The 21505-nt window shown below is 37.4% G+C and overlaps 1 protein-coding gene across 6 annotated transcripts in view; it reads right to left on the bottom strand.

Moving 5' to 3' along the window:
* Nucleotides 1-21505, bottom strand: part of Spopl (speckle type BTB/POZ protein like) — a 70229-nt gene that overhangs the window by 31166 nt on the left and 17558 nt on the right. Inside the window, exon 2 of one of the 6 annotated variants that reach the window (XM_076569337.1) lies at nucleotides 17503-17539. The exons of the other annotated variants lie outside the window; for them this stretch is intronic. The gene's annotated coding sequence lies outside the window, so the exon portion shown is untranslated. The remainder of the gene's footprint in view (nucleotides 1-17502; nucleotides 17540-21505) is intronic. 6 annotated transcript variants of the gene reach the window in all.

Genomic DNA, 21505 nt, shown 5'->3' with positions numbered 1-21505 from the left:
ATCTTTCCATTAGATTGTGCTGCTTCCTTTTCATTATTAACATCAGTTCTAATGTAGTGGCCCAGATGTGTTCACAGGTTGCATAAAATAAGTAAATAATTAAATAGAACCTGTCATAACATGCTTGTAGCACAATGATAAACTGAGGGTTCAACAAGCAGCTAAGTAAAATTGAAAATCAGGATACTGGAGGCATCCTTGAAAGCACTCAAATGTTTGTTTCCTCATAGTTCACAATGGCTGAGCCACAGCATTAACCCATTCAAGAAAAAACTAAAGAAAAGGTTTGCATGGTTAGAAAGGATGGGTTTTTTTAGTCTGGATTCTTTTCAAATGAAGTATCTATGACATGGGGTTACAGAGAATACTGCTCAACTGCATCTTGAGCACTTGCACTTTATAAGGTATTATGACTGTTTATGTTGCAGTAATGCTGTTAGTAGCGATAACCTCACCTTAACTAGGAAAAATATTTCAAATGTTTTAAAAACTTCTGCTTCAGAATGTATGTAATTGACAAGGGATTGAACACACATTTGCCTGTCTCCAAACTGCTGTGGGATGTTCTATATGTTAAATGTGTTGCTCTGATTGGTTAATAAATAAAACACTGATTGGCCAGTAGCCAGGCAGGAAGTATAGGCGGGACAAGCAGAGAAGAGAATTCTGGGAACAGGAAGGCTGAGTCAGAGAGACGCTGACAGCCACCGCCGTAAGTACCAACATGTGAGATACTGGTAAGCCATGAGTCACATGGCAACTTATGGAAGCCTGAGCCATTAGTCCAAACAGTTTAAATAATTTAAGTGTCTGTGTGTTTATTTTACAAGTGGGCTGTCAGACTGCCAGGGCTTGGCGGACCACTCTCCAGCTATACCAAACCTATGCTCCTCCCCTAGACTACTGCTGCCCATAAAAAAAAGTATAGAGATTCAACAGATCCACCGTTTCAACACTTAATATTACAGATGATAATCAAAAGACATAGATTAAAATAGAATAATAAATCATTAGTTTTACAGTGATAGGCAAATACTGGAGTAAGGGACAAAGATGAGGCCCCAATGTCAACTTTACTGTTTCCAGTATTCTTTTCCAATCTCTTTATTTTAAAAGAAAAAAAAATAATATATTCTATTATCTAATGCCATTTAGGCTTTCTTATCTTTGTTCTTTCAAAAAAAGCTTGCATAAAAAGATGCTAGAGTAGCCGGGCGGTGGTGGCGCACGCCTTTAATCCCAGCACTCGGGAGGCAGAGCCAGGCGGATCTCTGTGAGTTCGAGGCCAGCCTGGACTACCAAGTGAGTTCCAGGAAAAGGCGCAAAGCTACACAGAGAAACCCTGTCTCGAAAAACCAAAAAAAAAAAAAAAAAAAAAAAAAAAAAAGATGCTAGAGTACACTGCATCTAAGTTTGCAGTCCACCATGTCCAGACAGCTCTGAGCTTGGAGTAAAACTGAGGACTCCCTTTCCAGCAGGGTTCCCTCCCCGCCTGGATAGTGTCTCCAGGAGTCCTGACCTTAACTGGAAGCTGTCTCTAAGCCTGGATGCCTGATCTATCTCAAACGTGACCTTTGACACAGCTCCCTGCAGATGTTCTCCCCCTGCTGCACATATGATAATTAGGTTTTGTGCTCCTATCTTATGATATAAGTGTGTTGCCAAATATAAATTAGGAGATGCCCCAACTGCTGTCTCCATCCTATATTTCCCTTCACTCTGAAATAAAGCTGAGCTGTTACACTGAAACTATCTCCCAGAAAGCTGTTCCATCATAGTCACAGGCCTTACAGAGCCCTGCAGGCTGCCTCTGCTCCCTTTGTCCTAGTAGCCTGGTGGGCAATGGACCACGCACGAGGAAAAGGGATAACCCCAAAAAACTAAAACATAAATAAAATAATATCTAGTGTAACAAACAATGTATGAGAACCAATAAACAAAAGATTTCTTCCTTATTCTATGGATATATGACAGAGCCATGGCATGATAAATCCATCCTAAGTTTAAAAACACACTGAACATCACAGCATAATTATATAATACACCACTGTATTTACTTGCATGGCTGAATGGCAAGTGTATCTTGCTGTAGTCTAATACCGTGAGAATGTAACAGTGCTAGCCTAAGAAAATACCAAAGTTTAAAGTTGAAAGTACAGTGTCTACTGAATGTAGACTACTTTCATAAAGTAGTAAAAGTCAAATGTTAAATCAATGTACGTGAAGGACTGTCTGGGCACACTTTAGAAATTTCAAGTGTGATATTTCCCACTTTACTTACTAAAAGAAAATGAGTCTTACTAGAATGAACATGTACAAGACTATTTTATGAAAGCATCAGAATTAATGTTTTAAACAGATGTATATTAACATAACTATCTATGCTCACTACAAAAATTTCCCAGTATTTAGGAGAAAATAAAGATCAGGTCAAATAACTATGTACCTACACATTTCTTCTCTCTACGAGAAGTAACCTGTAGCCTGAGATGTTGATAATGTTAAAAGAATATGGAGAGATTTATCAGTGAATCCCTAAGCTTTACAGGCAGAAGGTTACAGATGTAATAAATATATGGACAGATATGACTAAGAAATACTAGAGTAATGACACTAAATGTAATAAATAATCTAGCAAAGACTGTCAAAATAATTTTTTGCGATACTGGAATAATAATAGTAATAAAACCCTTATAGTTAGTGGACTGTTAATGAAGAAAGAACTTACTAAGTTCAGTTATAAATGACCTGACATTTTAATAAATGTATCTGTCAGGGTCTCCTTCATCAGTAGCCATACCATTATTAGCCCATGATCTAAAACATGGTACCAGGGTACCAGTACCAAAGAGAGCATGTGAACTTTATTCTAAAACAACTGCTGTTCTATCTTTAACTGGCTTGGCAACTCTCTGAATGCCTGGCTCAAGGGTTTGCCTGTTTCACCTGTGTCCACACTTTGGGAATGCAGAAGTGGCATTCTGGTCTCTAACATTCATTAAAACATTTAAGAGTAAGTCTATTAGCTGAAGTCACCTAGAACAACAAATGGGAATGAGTGCAAGCAGCAGAGGACAGCAGAGGAAAGAAAAGTCTAAAAAGAAAAATAATGTAGTTTGAAGGTAAAATGTCTCCCACAGCCTCGTATATTTGAACTCTTGGTCCCTACATGGTGGCCCATATGGATAGATTATGGAACTTTTAGGAGGTTGTACTTTGCTGACAAAATACATCACCAGAGGAGGGCTCTGAGGTCTCGCCCCCAACCCCTTTTCTTTTGTCTGAGGATGAAATGTGATCACTCTGCTTCCTAGCTGACAGGCCAGCCCAGCTCCTGCTGCCATGCCTTCCCTGTCATGATGGATGGACTGTATCTCCTCTGGAACTGAGACAAAAGAAACTGTTTTTTCACTAACCTGCTTTATGTCAAGATATTTTATTACAGGAACAGAAGAGTTACTAATACAGATAACTAGTGGACTAAAGCTTTGAAAAAGACCTCCCACATTATACTGGAAATCGTGAACGCCACATGCATGCCAAGGGCTAACTATATTAGTAGAAAGAATAATATTAGATATTAATCTTTCAGTTCTTAATACAGGTGCTGAACAAAGTGAAAGTGAAAACTAAGTCAAAGATGTAAATGACTGGGCTAACCATTTAAATAAGTGTCCCAAAAATACAATTAGCACAGGCACTAAATCAACAATTAATAATGGGACTTCATGAAACTGAGAACCTTCTGCACCACAAAGGACACCATACTTTAGACAAAGCGGCAGCCTACAGAATGGGAAAAGATTTTTAGCAACTATACATGCAAGAGAAGACTAATATCCAAAATATATGTAAAGAACTCAAAATACAAGATAGCAAGAAAGCAAATGATTCAATTAAAAAAATGGGGTACAGAGCAGGTCTTCTGTGTATATGTTATGGCTGTTAGCTTGATGTTTTTGTGAGATTCCTAACAGTGGGAGCTGGTGTATCTCTGACTCTTTTGCCTGCTCTTGAGACTCTTTTCCTTCTATTGGGCTCCTTGTCCAGCCTCTATATGAGGGCTTTCACCTCGTCTTAGTGTATCTTGTTTTATCCTATTTAGCTGTCACCTCTTGGAGGCCTGCTCTTTTCTAAAGAGGAAACAGGGCGGTAGGGGGAGTGAAAGAGGGGGAGAGTACAGGTGTGGCGTAGCTCAGAGAAGTGAATGGAGGGGAAACTCTGGTTAGGATGTATTGTATGAGAGAAGAATTTAAAAAAGAAAAAATAGGGTATATATCTAAACAGAATTCTCAAAAGAGGAAACTCAAATGGCAGAGAAACACTTAAAGAAATGTTCAAAATCCTTAGCCATCATGAAAATACAAACCAAAACTACTTTGAGATTTCATCTTATACCTGTCAGAATGGTTAAGATTAATAAAACAAGTGACAGCTCATGATGGTGAGGATGTGGAATAAGGAACATTCATCCATTGCTGATAGGAGTGCAAACCTGTACAGTCACTATGGATATCAGTGCAGGGGTTTCTCAAGAAGATAGAAATTGAATTTATTCAAGATACAGATATACTATTCTTGGCATATACCCAAAAGATGGTTCGTCCTAGCACAAACACATCTACTCAAGTATGTTCATTGCTGTTTTATTCACAATGGCCAAAAACTGAACAACCTAGATGTCTCTTAACAGAAGAATGGATGAAGAAAATGTAGTTCATTTTCACAATGAAGTATGATTAGGCCATTAAAAAAATACATCCTGAAATTTGCAAACAAATGGATGAATGTAGTGATATATTCTGTATCAAATAAAGCTTGCCTAAGGATCAGAGGACAGAGCCAGCCACTAGATTAAACATAGAGGCCAGGCAGTGGTGGCACACACCTTTAATCCTAGTACTCAGGAAGCAGAGATCCAGCTGGATCTCTGTGAGTTCAAAGCCACCCTGGATTATATGAGATTGATTCAGTCTAGGAAAGAAACAGAGCCAGGCAGTGGTAGCACACACCTTTAATCCCAGGGGGAGTCACACACCTTTAATCTCAGCACTTGAGATCTCATGACTTTGTTACCAGTATATGGAAAGCATATACACCATTAATCCCAGCACTAGGAAGGAAGTGAAATGGCTGGGCGAAGAAAGGCATATAAGGTGTGAGGACACAGGAATTAGAGCCTTTTGGCTGAGGATTCAGAGGCTTTTGGTCAGAGGATTTGTGGAGATAGGATCTCATCTTCCTTTTGGCCTGAGGTAGTTATGAGAAGTTTCTCTAGTGGCTTGTTCCTTTGTCTCTCTGATCTTTCAGCATTTACTCCAATATCTGGCTCCAGGTTTTTACTATAGCATAATTTAGGAATTGGTGCAACAAAACTAGAAAAAAAAAATCATCCTGAGTGAGGTATCCCAGACCCAGAAGGACAAATAAGGTATGTAACTGCTTATAGGTGGATATTAGCTCTTACATCAGTGATAACCAAATAACAATCCCTAGAACAACAGAGGTTAGGTACAGAATAAGGGACTAGAGGATATAGATAGTTTTTGTTAGGAATGGAAAAATCAAATAGATAATTATAGATGGATGGAGGATGGCTGGATCAGGAGGATTAACTTGGGAGGGGAAAAGGGAGGAGGAACAGGAGAGGGAGTGGGTTGAGGAAGGGACTATGGGGAGAAACAGCTAAAATTAAGGACCATTTGAGGGGTAGTATAAAAACCAAATAAAGCAGAATCTTCCTAAAATATATACATATATAAAAGCAATCTAAATGAAATCATGAAATAATGGGAAGAGTCCCAACAGGTAATCTCATTACCAAACAAATCTCCCAGCACTGGAACTGAGTCACATCTAATTGAGTTGGTGATCAAAGGGGTGACACAGGAATCCCCAACTCAGGTAGTTGCCAAGACTACAGGTTTCTCTCTACAAACTGACAGCAGGGCCCCATTGCTGACGACAACATCTATAGAATGCACTGAACAGAGAAAAGTTGAGCTGGTGCCTTCACCCATATGTCCTATGTTGCTGGTACAGAAAGGCACTCTGCATACCACCAAAAGAGAAATATAAACACCAAACCAGCCACAAACCTTTTGCTCTACAATGCTGTACTGCCTGCAAGATATGCTAGGGCAACAGTGGCACAAAGCTTGTGGGAAGAGCCAACCAGTATCTGATTTTACTTAAGGCCCACTCCACAAGATGGAGCCCATACCTGATACTGCTTGGGTCGAAAAAAAGCCAGAGATTAGATAAGCTAGGTATCTCGGGTAAAACAAAATACTACTGGTCTTTTTAAAAAAGTGATAAAATGACTCCTAATGATATTCTGTTATACTCATAGATCAGTGACTTCTTCAGTCATCACTAGAAAAGTGTCTTCCTGCAGCAGATGGAAACAAGCATAGAAACCCCAGCTACACATTTCAAAGAGGGTGAAAGTTCTTGGAACACTCAGCCCAAAATGGGATGTCTCCTTCAAATCCTTCCCCTCAGAGCTCAGGGGACCCCTCAGAAGAGGAAGCAGAAAGAGTGTAAGAGCCAGGGGTATGACAGACACTAAGAAAATAAGGCCCTCTAAAACAACATCAGCAAAGCTCAGAAGAACTCACAGAGACCGAAACAGTATGCACAGCGCCTGCACAGGTCTGCACCAGATCCGCTGCACACACTTTATTGCTTCCAGTTTAGTGTTCCCATGGGACTCCTGAGTGTGCAAACAAGTAGGTCTCTTGACTCTTGTGCTCTTTTCTTTCTGTTGATTTGTCTTGTCTAATTCAAATATGATATTTTTGTTTTATTTTTGTTATTGTGCTGTCTGGGTTTATGTCACCTTGACACAAGCTAGAGTCACTAGAGTGGAGGGAGCCTCAATTGAGAAAATGCTTCAAAAAGATCGGGTTATAGTCAGGCCTGTAGCATATTTTCTTAGTTAGTGATCAAATAACAGAGGGCCCAGTCTGTCATGGCTGGTATTTCCTTGGATAGGTGGTCCTGTGTTGTATGAAAAACCAAGCTAAGTAATCCAGTGGAAGCAAGCCAGTAAGCAACACCCCTCCATGGCCTCTGCATCAGCTCCTGTCCTGACTTCCTTCAATGATGAACAGGAATATGGAAGTATAAGCTAAAGAAAACCTGTTCACCCCAACTCGCTTTTTGGTCATGGTGTTTCATCACAGCAATAGAAACAGAAACTAATTTCTCTTAGAAGCCTGTTCTTTTTTGAGGAATGACAGAAACAGAGGTAAATCTGGATAGGAGGGGAGGTGGGAAGTAACTGGGAGGAATAGAGGCAAGGTAAATTGTAAACAACATATATTGTGTAAAAAAAAAAAAAAAAAGAATCTATTTTCAATAAAAGGAAAAAAGTGGAGGAATTTTTTTTTAGAAAAAGAAGTATCCCCAAAGTAGCAGCCAATATGCAGAGACTACAGTTTTAATTTGTCTTGAGAACTTACTATGTAGGCACTGCATCTGTATCATTCTTGCCCTTCCAGCTCTATACTCACAGAAACCAAAGTTTAAGTTCACACACACACACAAAAAAAAAAAAAAAAAAAAAAAAAAAAAAAAAAAAAAAAAAAAAAAAAAAACCTCAAGCAAATAATATCTAATCAAGAACTGAGTGGCTAGTCAAAAATTGTTATAAGTGATCAGTAACATACTACCTTGAAAAAGAGTCAATTCATAAAAAAGTTTTAATATGTAATTAACACACAGAGAGAGAGAGAGAGAGAGAGAGAGAGAGAGAAAGAGAGAACCCTCTAATCATATCATGCAAAAATTAACAAAAAAGAACAGAGCTTCCTCTATTAATGGATAAATACATCTTTCTTCAACCTTCTATAATACACAGAAGAACCAAGTCGTAACAAGATGACTTTAACAGTAGTATAAATGAATCAGACCTAGCAGTCATTTCATCCTTTAAGCTTAAGTCCATAAAACAATGCAACAGATTTGAAGATTTAGCTCATATAAAGTGTTTCCTCTGATTTTAAGAGAGTCAAACTAGAAATTTATAACAAGTAAAATTCATAAGTATGTGAAATTAAACAATAAATGGAAAAAACCCACAAGACTATAAAATACAATGAGATAAGGAAACAAACAAACAGAAAAAGAACAACACACCACAGCTTAAGACATGGGGTGACAGCAGTGCTCAGAGTTAAGACAAGTAGCTAAGCTAAACGCATGCATTCAAAGGTTTTAAGACCACTCCACACCAAGGCCACTCTGTCTTAACCATAAAGATACACAGAGGTTATCTGCATTCCCCTTGCCAGCCCTCTTCCATTCAGGTCACTCTTATGCCCCATAGTGGCTTGCCAGGACCATGACTGCCTCCTAATCTCCCTTCCTTGGGGACTTGCCAGTTCTCAGTCTGCTCCCCACAAAGCACTCTCCAGACATGGCTAGAGAACTTTCTCCCTTCACAACTTAACAGAGCCCAGGCAGCTGCCTGACTGAGATCCTCAACTGTCTTATCCAGCCTTGATATCCAGTACATACTGCCAAGGGACACTTGTTCCAAGTGACTTGATCATTTCATAGAAGATCCCAGACTATAGCTGACAAACAGATGAGCCACAGCCCCATTAGCAGACCAATAGGGAACATAGACATCCCAACCGAGATGATTTTCTCCTGAACACTATAAACACCCATGCTGAAAGTGATCTGAACAAAAAAGAAAAATTTAAGTAACTACAAATGTGCAAATCCAAACACAGAAATAAAAACATTAAAAATATATATAATATCTCATCCAAAAAGTAAAATCCCATAATGGTCTCTATTGAAAATAACCTGGAAAAACTCCCAGATACAGAATTCAAAAGAATGACTGTAAATATGGTTAAACCACTCAAAGAATACAAAGACAAAGCAATGAATGAAATAAGGAGGTCAATCCCAAACAGGAAAATAGATTTTGAATCTATGAAGAAAACCCAAGCTTTAAGAATGCTTGAAATGAAAAATTCAGTAAGCCAATTAAAAATTTCAGTGGAAAGCCTCACCAACACAATTGAACACTTCAAAAACAGAAAGTCAGAGGTGTTAGATGAATCAGAGGAACTGAACACCTAGTAAACATCAAGGAAAAGTTTGAAACCTAACCCTGAATGAGAACAACACCTTAGGGAAAACATACAGAATATCTTCAGCAAAACATGGAAGAAAATTCTCCAAATTAAGAGAAAAGGATGCCCAAACAAAGAGACCTACAGAACAGCAAACAGACGAGACAAGAAAAGTAATTCTCCACCATAAATTACAGTTAAAATATTACAAACACATAATACACAAAGGGTACTGAAAGCTGCAAATGAAAAATATCAAGTCACATACAAAGGCAGGCCAATTGGAATAATACGGTATTTGACAGAAATCTTCAAAGCCAAAAGGGCCTAGAAAAAAGTATTCCAAGTTCCAAAAGACTACAATTGTCAAACACATTATTATATCAAGAAAAACTCAATTAAAATTGAAGGAGAAATTAAAACCTTCCATAATAAAAAGAGATTACAGGTAGTTATCTGCTAAAAATGTTCCACAGTAGATACTGATGGGAATAGTTCAACTTGAGGAAAAAATTAACACACCCAAGAAGTCAGAGAGATCAAACAAAAAGCAAACAAACAAACAAACAAAAAACAATACCAGCACAGGTGGTTATCAAAAGAAACCAGAAAACAAAACGAAACAAAAACCACCACAAAATCAACCAACTGACATGAATTACCTTGTGTTGTTCAAATAACTCTGAATACTAATGGTCTCAATTCCTTGATGAAAAGATAAAGATTCACAGATTGGATTATAAATCCATCTTTTTGCTACCTCCAAGAAACATACCTCACCATCAATGATAGCTACCACCTGAGGGTAAAGGATAAGAAAAGGCATTCCAAGCAAATAGAACTAAGAACCAAAGAGAGATAGCTATTCCAGTATCTGACAAAATAGACTTCAAACAAAGATTAGTTAGAAAAGATAAGGACATGTTACATTCATTAAAGGGAAAATGCACCAACATGATGGTATAATCCTAAGCATGTAAGTACTGAACATGGAGGCACCAAATTCAATATAAGAAATATTGTTAGATATAAAATCACAGACTGAACCCAATACAGTGATAGTGGGTAATTCCAATACCCCACTTTCACAGATAGAAAGGTCATCTAGAAAAACAATAACAACAAAAAGCCTAGATTTAATGACATCATGAGTCAAATGGACCTAACATATCTACAGAACATTCTTCCCACACAAAAGGATACACATTCTTCTCAGCAGCCCACTGTACTTTCTCCAAAATCAACCACATGAGGGCACAAAGCAAGTCTTAACACTCATAGGAAAATTGAAATAACATTTTGCATTCTATCTGACCACAGTGGAATAACAGTGGATATCAACAGCAATAGAAAGAACAGAAATAACACAAATTCATGGAAATAATACATTACTAAATGAGAATTCAACAAAGGCAAAAATGAAGAAGGAAAATTTTAAATCCCTAGAATTGATTAAAAATGAAAACACAACATACCACAATCTATGGGACAAAGTGAAGGTAGTTCTAAAAAGAGACTTTACAGAATTAAATGCCTACACCAGTGGTTCTCAACCTGTAGGTCACTACCCTTTCACAGGGGTCACCTAAGACCACTGGAAAACACAGATATTTGCATTACGATTCCTAACAGTAGCAAAATTACAGTTATGAAGTAGCAACAAAAATAATTTTATGGTTGGGTGTCACGAAAACATGAGGAACTGTATTAAAGGGTAGTAGCATTAGGAAGGCTGAGAACTACTGAACTAGAAGTAGTTAGGTAAGGGAGTGTGCTAGCTAGTTTTATGTCAACTTGACAGAAGCTAGAATTATCTGAGAAAAGGAAACAATAACTGAAAAAATGCCTCATTAAGACTGACCTGTAGGTAAGACTATGGCATCCTGTCCTGACTAATGATAGACGTTGGTGGACCCAGCTCACAATGGGTGGTACCATCCTTGGGCAAGTGATCTCATGTATTGTAAGAAACCAAGCTGAGCAAACCAAGAGGATAAGCAGTGTTCCTCCAAGGCCTCTATTTTAGTTTCTGCTTTGAGTTCCTGCCCTGACTTGCTCCAGTGATTAAAGTGTGGCCTGAGAATTGAAAGATGAAATAAACCCTTACCTCCCCAAGGTGCTTTGGTTGTGGTATTTTATCACAGTAATGGAAACCCTAATTAAGACAGGTGAGCATGATCAAAGCACATTGTACAAAATTCTCAATGAACTAATAAAAGGTAAATAATTATCATTAAAAGTGATTATTGCAATTTATCACATTAATCATAAAAATGAAGTAAAAAACTTACTTTGATAGTGGCAGAAAAGCATTTGACAGTGACTAGCAGTGGTGGTGCACACCTGTAACCCAAGACACTCAAAAGTCTGAGGCAGAAGTTTTCCAAGTATAAGGTATTCCTTAGCTACACATTGAGTTCAAGGTTGGCCTAGGCAACTGAGATCCTGTCACAGAATAATTTGGTAGCACTTGCCTGTTTTGAGCAAAGGCTTACACTAGATGCTTGAAGATGAATTCTTTCAAACATGTTAGTAGCACAAAATAATGTTTGGTTAAAGCCACAAAGCAGTGGAAATGGAGTTTGTAATCTCAGACATAAGGCCTTCTATACAATTGTCCAATTTCAAGATAGTTACTTATGATGGAACTTTTAAACAGTACAGTTTAAGACAGTAACATGCATAGTGTTTATCTGCCATGTTTATTCCCTAATATACCAATGAGATAAAAATATTCATGAGGAAAATAATAAACAAGCTCTAACAGGGCTGAAAAATTAAAAGAGGGGATGGATACTGGTAGAAAAGATAAATTTTGAGATATTCAATGTCAAGAAATATTAAGTTATCCAAGAAATAGGAGAAATATTAGAATCCAAGGTACTAGAAATAATTCCTCTGGGGAAGTAAAAAAAAAAAAAAAAAAAAAAAAAAAAAAAAGGTCTTTTTGTAAATACAAAGAGCCAGCAAAAAGGATAATGCAATCATTAGGATCATTACTTCATAAGCAAGACTGGACTGGCAGACACAGTTGGCTTTTCACAAGGATGAGCCATGATTTTACCATCTTGCTAAACTCTAAGAACTGTCCTCCAAAGGACATGGAACATTTAAATACATATACTTTTTTCTAAGCATGTCATTTCATGAGAAGCAAAGAGGACACGCAGGACTCACTCTGAATATCCTAAGAGATATTAGGGATGTAAGAGAAGATAATAGACAATAAAATTAAAGGTCTTTTCTATAAAAAATAGATCCTCTCTTATTTTGACATGTGTAAAAGTTCCCAACACACAAGGAAGTCATCACACTGAGACACCCTTACCTCTTTCATTGAAAGTGCACACAGCATTTCTACTCAGAAAAGCATTGCTGAGGAAACAAACCTGCACAACTTGAGAAAAAAGCATACCAGCCAGATACCATTACTTTGCAAAATTGCCCTATACCTTAAAATACAAGCACATCATGAAAGAGAAACTACAGCTAGCAATTAACTAAACCAGCATAATCCCTAAGTATTTATCCTTATACTTATATATAGTAGAAGTATAAATGTACTTCTCACCCCTCATCAAAGAAACTTCTCTTTGAAACATATCTAGAGACTAGTATTACTGAAAACTACAACCAATCAAAATGAAGAGTTATGGAGGCCAGATGTTATCCCAGAAGATAACATCTACAACACAACTCCTGCACCTAAAGCTTGGGGATTATTTTATTTTAAGATTTTAAGAGCCAAATAAACAGGAAGTTTGCTGTGAGATTGTGTCTCTTAGAAATGTCAAAAAAGCCATACCCATGAAGTCTCACTAACATGGCTGCCTAAACAAGACCTGAACAAGGGCAACACCAATGGACATGCTAACAGGGAAGGGCGAGAGTTCCTGAGGCCTCAGTCCTGATCAAACAAGGAATGCTGAGAACAAGAGAAATAGTCTTTCCTAAGGAATACATCAATTGGTTATTCAATACCAAATGGTCAGCCCTGAAAGACATATACACACAATATATACAAGTAGTATATATGGAATGAGCAGGTTTTCTGTGTGTGTGTATGAATATATGTATTATATACATAAACACATGTATCTAACAACAATTAAAGAAAAGGGGCCTTGAGTTTGAAAGAGAACAAGGAGAGTACATGGGAGGACTGGAAGGAAAGAAAGAGAAAGAGGAAATGATATAATACATATGATCTAAAAAAAATTAAAGTAAACATATTTAAACAAAAAATATGAGCAGAAGCACTAGGGCTAACATTCATTTGGGAAGAACAAATGACATTCAAAAGAAAAACCAAAATAAGAGAAAAACAAAAACAAGTAACTTAAATAATCAATTCAAGAAACAGAAAGATAGACTTAAATTTTCTTAGAAAAATAGACAGAGACAGGAGGATCTACGTGAGTTTGAGGTCGGCCTGGTCTACACAGCGGGTTCTAGGCCATCCAGGGCTACAAGGAGACTGTTCAAAAATGTGAGAAAAAGTAAAAGTCTTCTGATAAAGTTAATTTGAATAAAACAAGAATAAGCTGTTTTGAAAAGGTGTTCATAAATGGGAATTATTAGAGAAAGACTAATTCAATCTGCAACATAAGTAAAAAGGCTACAACTCACTCATAATTGGAAAATAAAAGATAAAGATCATTTTTGAAGACCAAATAGAGGAAATAATGAGCCACTGGGAGCCAGATTTAGCAACAAGTACTCATAAACAAGACTAAAAGAAGAATAACAGTGATGTATACATTTTTAAAAAAGATAATAGTCATGAGATGAAGGAGGCACAAGGTTATAATAGTCAGGTCTCATTATATGTCGAGAATGATTACTGAGAGGAGAGCAACACACAGACACTTCTAGTAAAACTTCAGGATTCTATTTTTTAAAAATGTAAAGAAAATCCTAAAATTCACCCTGTTATCTAAGACCAAGCCACACTGAAATCTAAATGTTGCTAACACAAATAGTAAGTATTCTTAAGATTTTATGAGAAAAAAATGAGCTTGGAATTCCATAATCAAATTTACTTACATTTGAGTATCAAAAAAAAAGAACAGTTTCAAACTACAAACACTTAAACAGTTCACTCGCCTCTACTAACAATTACTCAATATTGTATTCTGAACCCAACCAACCCTACATTTTTTCTGTATCACACAGATGATTTGTTTTATAACCTTACTCCTTCACAGTATACTTTATATCCCTTATAATGTGGATGTTTCATTTTGAGGACTACAGCTCTAACCAAGTGAAAAAGAAATCTGAGAAAGAGAAAACACAAAAGTTGAAGAAACAAGAAAACTAGCAAGAATTAAAAGAGAATCTACAAGAATTTGTTCTTTGTAATTTTTTCAGTGGGAAATACCATTCAGCTTTGTTACAGAGTGTGCATATAATAACATATTTCTAGAATAAAATATTTTAGCACGGACTCAGAAAATAGTGACGAAAATATCATGCATTATATAAATACTTTGATGATATAAATCAGCAGGAGGACTGGGAGTTTGAGGGGTAGGGAAAGAAACAAGGCTATTATTCACAAAGATGGGTAACACTGTCGAGAGCTAAGGAAGAGAACTTTCATAGAAACCTACTAACATAGCAACAGGCAGACACAGCTCAAGAACAGAGCTAGGTGTTGGACAGCAATTTGGTCTTTTTACTCTGTAACTGAAAGATTCATATGACTAGAACATCTATTTTTAAAAGTGTATTTTAAGCAGGGGAAAAGGAAGTACACAATCCAATATGCCAATTTTGAAAACTGAAACTACATTTGATTGCCAGGCAGCTCAAATTAAACAGTCCTTTCACCCCATAGGCCCTGGAGTGTGCAGGGTGTGTGTGTGTGTGTGTGTTTGAGTGTGTGTGTGTGTGTGTGTGTGTGTGTGTGTGTGTGTGTGTTGTGAAGGTCCACTGTTGTTTTGCTAAATGGTTACATAGTCAAACAGCCTTCCCAGTATTTATATTTATACATATTAACTTGTGCTAATCTCAACTTTGGTCAGAAAAGTTTCTTTCTGTAGTAAGAAGTGTTTAATATGAGATTTATAACTGGTCAAAGTTCTGAGAATAAGTGATCATGTGTGCTCAATACTAGCAGGACACCTCTATCAACCTTGTACTCCCTGTCCCCCAAAGGCTCAAGGAATAGTTCAAAAGAAGGGGCAGGAAAAATTTAAGAGTCAAGAATATGGAGCAGTGATATAAAACGTTGTCTTTTAGACATAATGTGGTCCTTACACAAGCACCTCATAGCAGCTGTGAATAGCTAAACCATATCAAACTAGTCAAAATTCCAGTCTCCCAGTGAGAGAAGACGGTCCTGAGGCCTTATCTCTAGCTGAGGAATTATACTGGCAACTAAGGGATGCTGTGGATATCATTCTATATAAATAAAACACTGATGGCCAGTGACCAGGCAAGAAATAGGTTGCCAGGCAGGAAGTAGGTGGGACAAGGAGAGAGGAGAATTCTGGGAAGCGGAAGGCTGAGGGGAGAGACACTGCAGCCACCGCCAGGACAAGCAGCATGTGAAGACGCTGGGAAGCCACCAGCCACGTGGCAAGGTATAGATTTATAAAAATGGGTTAATTTAAGATAAAAGAACAGTTAGCAAGAAGCCTGCCACGGCCATACAGTTTATAAGTGATATAAGCGTCTGAGTGATTATTTTATAAGTGGATTGTGGGACTGCGGGGTTTGGTGGAACCCGGAGAGAAGCTCTCCAGCAACAAAGGGATACTATGAAGGGAGAGTAATTATTCACTGGGGTATGACAATGAACAGTTTGCTCATGGCCTCACACCCACATGCACATGGGCAAAACTAACTGGACTCACTGGGTTACTGAAGGAGTAGGGAGGATTTCACAGGTAAGCTATCAAGCATGATGACCTGAGTTTAATCCCTAGAACCAAGATGGTGGAAGGAGAAAAGTGATTTCCTAAATATGTCCTCTCACCTCCATTCATGCACCACAGTACACATGTACACATATACAAATAACTGAAATTTAAAACTAAAAGTTTAAAGAGGACATGAAGTTGGGTGGGGCTTGTTAGGTGGAGTCATCTGAGAAGAGTGAGAGAAGTGGGTATGATCAGAATATATTTTACACATTTATGAAAATTTCAAAGAATAAAAGTACTTTAAGAAGCACTAAGTTCTATTCAGTTCTACCATAAATTAACAGAAAGATCCCCAACCTGTACACTATATACTATAGTTTCACCATGTAATATTCTCACAACCCTATATTCTTTCCAAAAATCAGCTATAGGCCATGCAGAACATGACTGTATACCTGACAGCATAATAAAATCATGTCACTAGATCTTTGGGTACCATTTTTAAAATCAGCATTTGTAATGTAATAATATTCGTGTCAAGCTTGTAACAAAGCCCAATTATTGTCTTATTACTTGTTTAACAACACACATACAGGCTCTTGGCATCTATGTTAATAGTTATGTACTCTGTAAAATAAATAAAGAAAAATGTTTCACCTTTAAAAATCATTTCCAAAAGACAGTTAATAGCAATTTTTAAAATCAGCTTTGTTTAGCATGGTCTATGTGGTGGCTAGTTTTGATTCAACTTGACACAGGGTAGAGTTATCTGAAAAAGGGACCTTCAATTGAGAAAATGCCCCATAAGCTCCATCTATAAGGTATTTTCTTAATTAGTGATTGGACCACCCCACTGTGGGTGGTTCCCTCCCTGGGCTGATAGTCCTGGGTTCTATGGGAAAACATGTTGGGGAATATTATTTTAAGGTGTATTACTTTTGTTTATGTTGTATTTGTTTAACTCTGTGAAGCTGTCTTCCTGTGCCTAAAACACCTGAGGGTCTAATAAAGAAATGAATGGCCAATACCACGGCAGGAGAAAGGATAGGCAGGGCTGGCAGGCAGAGAGAATAAATAGATGAAGAAATCTGGGGAAAGAAATGAGAGAAAGGGAGTAGCCAGAGAAGCAGGAGGACTCCAGGGGCCAGCAACCCAGTTACACAGCAAGCCATGGAGAAAGAGTGAGATTTACAGAAGTAAGAGAATGGGAAAAGCCCAGAGGCAAAAGATAGATGTGACTAATTTAAAGTTAAGGAAATGCCAAGGTATGGTCAGGCATTTATAAGTAATAATAAGCTTCTGTGTGTGATTTATTTGGGAGCTGAGTGGCATGTCCCCCAAAAATAGCAAAAACAAACAACAACAGAAACAGGCTGAGCAAGCCACAGGGAAGAAACTAGCACTCTGTCATTGGCCTCTCCATCAGCTCCTTTCTCCAGGTTCCTCCCCTGTCTGAATTCCTGTCCTGACTTCCTTCAATGATGAACAGCGACATGGAAAAATAAGTCAAATAAACCCTTTTCTCCCCAACTTACTTTTTGGTCATGGTGTTTCATCATAGCAACAGAAACCCTAGGAGAGAGTTTGTAAGTAACATTATTTTAAACAAGTGTAGTACGTAAACAGCATATTGAACAGAGCAGTAGACAGACTACTTATCATGCCAACCTCATAATCTCTTTGAATTATTTTTAAATCATTCATTTATTCGTACACTCTCTCTTAATCATTAACCCATGTGAGTATTTGTGGTGAGCCAACACTGATTTGGGCCCTGTAGAAACAGGAAAGGACAGAGGAGGCAGTCCTTAGTTTCAATTTAATATAGCACTCAGGTATTTTGGATATAATTTTCTATACTTCAATACTGTTTAAGAGAATAAGGAAGGTAGCAGCAATCTGACCTCTTTTTGAGGAAGTTTAAAATTACTAAAATGTATTTTTACTCAAATGTATGTACATGTGTGTGTGAAGATGTAAGTAGCACAAGCATAATAAAAAGGACAGGGTCATTGGAGGATGCCCTTAACTCTAAGCATCATCTTCAAGTTCATAGTCAATAAGAATACACTTACTTTGGTATCTGCTTACAATGTTTCAAAAATTTTACCAATGGTTTAAAGCTCTGACAAAACAAAAATTACCCAAACTATAGCTAGCTTAGCCAACCAGGTAAGAGGTAGATACAAGTTAGCAAAATGAGCAGTACATTTATACCATTTTAAGTTGTAAAAGTCACTTCAATTGAAGAAACAATTTACAAATTCTAATTTAGCCTTATATCTTCAAGTAGCAACAAACTGTGTGTGTGAGAGATTTTTTTTAACCTATTGTCACAAGATATTAGTTCCAATACAGAGGTTGGCAAGGAATGACTGTTCCAGAAGGCCAGAACTTAGTCCAACATAATTAACCCTCCAGAACTAAACATTGCACTATCTCCACAGTACTGAAATTGTAATCAGACAGTCTCTGCAGACAGACTCCTTCCGAAGTTTTTGTTCACAGCCAGATGCAACTTCTTTTCGAAAGTTTTCATTCAGAGTTCACCTTGTTGGCCAAACATCACATTTTGTGCATTCGGGAGCCATGCATTGTTTATTAACTATTATAAGGTCCCTCTAGCTAGGAATCTTATTCCTATGATCAAATGCAGATAAGCCTGAGTAGTATGCAGCAAAGCAGTCTTCAGGAGAGAGATACAGCTGGTAAAGGCCATTAAGAGGAAAACTACTGGATCATATCAAACTTACTAGCCATTATGATCCAGGTCTGAATTTTTTCACCTTCTCTATTTGACATAATATTTACATGTAACATAGGTTATTGTGTCTAAAATTAAATAAGAGTGAACACAGTTTGGCCTGATGAAGTGAAGATTACAGATGAAACAAATGTCTACAATAAACAAAATTTACTGTATTGACTATATAGTCCCCTCTATTTACAGTTATTTGCATTTGATGAACTGTCTTACTTAAATAGTTAGAAATGATACTTTAAAAAGTAGTTACTGTAGTATTCTCTCCTTTATATAACTAAAATATTATTTAATTAATTTTTAATCTCAGCAAACTGTACTATGGAACATTTTAGATAATTAAATCAAGAAACATCAATCTTAAAGCAAAAACATTAATATTATTATTAGTCATTTATGTCTTTTGTATAATTTGGATAGGAAGAGTTTGTGAAGTTGTAGTTTAATTTATAGACTAGACTCTTATCTTTTCTTGTGACTTTGCCAGCCCTTTGGCCTGATACCTTTATCAGCAGGCCCTCATAAAATTCCAAAGCTAAAGGCCTGACAAGGTCATGGGAGAAGCAGCAGGAAAATGCAGAATTGTCATTTAAGAAGAAATGTCAGGAGACAAAGGACAAGTGATAAGAAATCAAAATATTTCAAAGACAAGAAAAAGCAGGACAAAACAAAAACGCTTTCAAAATTCCAAAGTTGAACAAAATACTGAAAACAAGCCAAAAAGCCAGAATCCAAAATGTCTTTAGAGATCCAAAAGCAAGCAAGCAAATGAAACCAAGTATCTAGATTAAAATGCTTACTTATAAAGCAACCAAACTAGATACTGTAAACCAAATACTTTGAAAGCAGACAATAATGATACCAGATGAAGTAGGATCCTTCTAAACCAGCTCAGAATACAGAAAATGGATCCTCAACCAAACTAAGAGAGATCCAGAGCCCTGGAAAGCACTAACAATGCACCTGAGGACAGAACATCAGATGTACTGTATTCAATGGGTCCATGCAGGTACTTGGCTTCCATTCATGGGATTCATCCCATAAAAGGTGGATCATTCTCAGGGCCTGAGGCTGGGCACCATGACTGTCAATGTAAAAACCACAGTTCTCATTCTTAAAGGGAATAAGAAATAGTTCACAGTAGCCAGCCTCCTCCTGGCAGTGGTGGGGATGCTCCAGGATCTAGCCTGGGCAACTGCCCCTATATGAAGTTCTGCAGGCAATACAGAGGGTCCTGCATCTGCCTCTCCAGACATGGCCATTCCAGTCAGTACCCTGCATATAGCCCTTCTTTAGGAAAAGAGTTGTCATACTTGTGTGTGCTGCAATTATGTCTCTGGATCCCTGAGCTGTCATACCGTATACCTGGCTAGAGTACTTGCTGGTCCCCATCTAAAGGATGGTGGCGCAGTCAATCCACAGCAGTGAAGTGGTTCTTGTGGCTGTAGAAATATCACTTGGTACTACAGGCCACCATACTTGGTTGGTTGGCACATTTGTTGGTGAACATCTGCAGCCCAAGGAGGCACCAGCATATCTTCTTAGCTACCATTATGCAAGTTCAGCTGTTGCTTCTCCATTTGATGACGTGTCCAGCCACTCCAAGACATGTCCTTCCCTGTCAGCTGCATCATGTTTCCACTCTCCAACAGGTTTACACCATAGCTGACCATGGCCTTGAAGTTGGAGAGGGCTTCTAGCTGGTGTCAGTTATGCATGGAGCCTCTGATCTAGGAATCATGGCCTGCATGCAGTTGCTCATGAGCATACATAGGCTAGCCACATCTTTCAGACCATCAATCTACCTGTAACAAGGCTTCACTCTGGAGGTCGTATGTTAACAGGAGCTGGTTCATGACCTCAACTCCCCCTTGGTCAATTGCCTGAAGCTCACTGTGTGAGGGACACTGGTACCAGATAAAACTGGACATGACTGGAAAGGAATGTGCATAGAGGCAGAGCTAATTTGTTTTTCTTCAACATCACCTTTATGATAAAACTTAACCACCTTTTCCTTCACAAAATAATTTGCTCACAAGCTATCTGACCATTTTTGTAATGCTTCTTCAAGAATTAATCAAATACACTATAATTAATTATACAATGATCAGTAAGGGTTTGCTTCATACCTTAAATTTTATGTCTATACATATTATTTATTTCATTTGATCTTCTAAAAAGTCCTGTGAAGAGGGAGGCTAGAGAGATGGCTCAGTGGTTAAGAACACTTGTTGCTCAGCCAGAGAAAGTGGATAGATTTCCAACACCCACAACTCTCTTTAACACCTCCTAGAGCATCAGGCTGCACATAGTATCAAGAGATTCATATACACAAAACACGCAAACATATAAAATAAAATAATAAAATATTAAAATTGTATTAATGTAATCAACAAACACTTGATTAAAGAGATTTAGCAGTGATGTGAAAAGTCTATTATGCAAAAACGTTAAATGCAGAAAAATGATATAATCTAGGGTATAGATTTTTTTCTAAAAGGTCAGGAAATCAGAAATTAAACTCATAATTTTTAGTTGAAAATATTACTTCTTTTTCAATTCTAAAGTCCTTTTGATTACTACATTTTCCTCTACATGCAACCACTGCTTACTTGGTATAGTAAGCCAAATTTATTATTAACTGGATTTGAAATTATCCACTGCCAAAGAATGATATATTTAGAAAAAGCAATACATAATTTATTGCCTTCAAAAACAAAGCACAAAGTTAGCCTACTCTTAATACAATTCAGAGAATATTATCGAAGTTGATAATT

The sequence above is a fragment of the Peromyscus maniculatus genome, chromosome 4, assembly GCF_049852395.1.
Source record: "Peromyscus maniculatus bairdii isolate BWxNUB_F1_BW_parent chromosome 4, HU_Pman_BW_mat_3.1, whole genome shotgun sequence".
Taxonomy (NCBI): Eukaryota; Metazoa; Chordata; class Mammalia; order Rodentia; family Cricetidae; genus Peromyscus; species Peromyscus maniculatus.
The sequence above is the reverse complement of the archived record's forward strand: the minus strand, read 5'-3'. Positions and strand labels throughout refer to the sequence as shown.